The sequence below is a fragment of the Monodelphis domestica genome, chromosome 5 (assembly GCF_027887165.1).
Source record: "Monodelphis domestica isolate mMonDom1 chromosome 5, mMonDom1.pri, whole genome shotgun sequence".
Lineage (NCBI taxonomy): Eukaryota > Metazoa > Chordata > Mammalia > Didelphimorphia > Didelphidae > Monodelphis > Monodelphis domestica.
The window spans coordinates 121,175,615-121,177,583 of record NC_077231.1 but is presented as its reverse complement, the minus strand read 5'-3'; positions in this window follow the sequence as shown (position 1 = coordinate 121,177,583).

Sequence of the window (1,969 nt, the reverse complement as noted above, 5' to 3'; positions counted from 1 at the left end):
GCCTTCGTGTTCCTGGTGCGTGTGTGGGAAGGGGTGCAAGTGGGGGGAGGAAGTGCCTTTGGAATTAGACTCCCAGAAAGAGGGTCAGAAACAAACTGAGACCAGAGAACAGAATGAGATTTGGGCCACACATGAAAGGGAGGATTGATTAAAGACAGGAATGGGTGGACTCAAAATAAAGGTCGTCATTGGTTGATGTCAGCTTGTCAGATGCCTCTAGTGGGGTTCCCAGAGATCTGTGCTTGGCCCTGTACTGTTTAATATCTTTTTAATCAGTAAAAACCTTGCAAACTACCCCCCCAAAGATGGCATATCTACCCCCTGTGCAAATGATAAAAATCGAGGAGGGAGAGTTAACACACTGGATAAGAGAGACTCCAAAAAGGTTCTGATAGGTTGGGGTGTTGGGCTGAATCTGAGAAGATGGTGAATCCATGCAAGGGGCAGCTGGGTGGTTCAGTGGATAGAGGATCAGGCACAGGGACGGGAGGTCCTGGGTTCCAATATGGCCTCGGACACTTCCTGGCTGGGTGACCCTGGGCAAGTCACTTCACCCCATTGCCTAGTCCTTACGGCTCTTCTGCTTTGGAACCGATACCCAGTATTGATTCTGAGATAGAAGGCATGATTCTCTATCCACTGAGCCATCCAGCTCCCCCCCTCAAGTCACTTTTAACCCTCTTTGCTTCAGTTCCATTTCTGTAAAATGAGATAAAGGAAATGGCAAAGCATGCTCGTATCTTTGCTAAGAAAACCCCTACGTGAGGTCCCAGAGTCGGGCACAACTGGAAGGACCCAACAACAGAACAAACACCACATACCATCTCCTGACTCCATTTTTTCCCAGTGGCGATGCCCCCTGCCCGGAATGCCCCCCCCCCTTTGTCTCTGCCTCCTGGCTTCCTCTCAAATCCTCTGTCAATCTTCTGTACTCCCATTCCCCATTCTCATCCCCAACACACCCTCCTGGTGCCTCCTTCCCTCCGGGACCCTTTCAATTTCCCCGGCATGCAGCTTGTATGTGCGTGCTCGTTGGCGTATCATCTCCCCTTTGGGGCCAAGACTATTGCTGCCTTCCTTGTATTCTCAGCCCTTAGTGCGAGTGCCCGACGCATAAAAGAAGCTTCATGTAATTTATTATTTATTTGATTAAATTAATTACTGATTTGACTTGTTGACTTAGGTCATCTGGGCCTGCATTATTTTTTAAGGGCCTATCTAGGACAAAGGCAAGCCTGGAAGTCGTGGGTTCAAATCTGGCCCCAGATACTTCCTAGCTCTGTGAGGCTGGGCAAGTGACTTGACCCCAATTTACCTGGCCCTTAGTGCTCTGCTGCTTGCGAATGATACCTTGAACTGATTCTAAGACAGAAGGAAAGGGCTTAAAGAGAGAGAGAGAGAGCGAGCGGCATATCTTCCAGGAACAAGGAGGTAATAGTCCCCCATCCTCTGCCTTGGTAAGACCACATCTGAAGTACTGTAGTAAGAACAGTGATACAGGAAGGAGGGCAACCACAACAGTGAAAGGCCTCGACATCAAGTCATACGAAGAGTCGTTTAGAGAACGAGGGATGGTTACGTTGGAGAAAAAAGATTCTGGGGTGGTCGGAGGAAGAGGAATTAGGATCTGCCACTCGGCCGGCAAGCACCGATCACGCTCGGCCAGACCGCTAAGGAGGCACGGCAGCGCAGACACTAAAGGGTCCCCTGACCTCGGGGAGCTTTCTGCCTCCTGGACCGAGGCAGTATCTCCACAGAAGAGCGCGCAGAGCATGCACACGCCCTCATTCAGATAGACACACACATGCACATGCGTGCATACAGTGAGCCCTCCCCTATGGCGGGAGTTACGCTCCAGAGACCCACACAGGTGAAAATGTGGTGTTTGTTTTGTTATTTCTAGGTATTTGAAGGCTTTATAGACCCTTCTCACTCTCCTATGAACCTTTTCCACACTCATAAAACACTT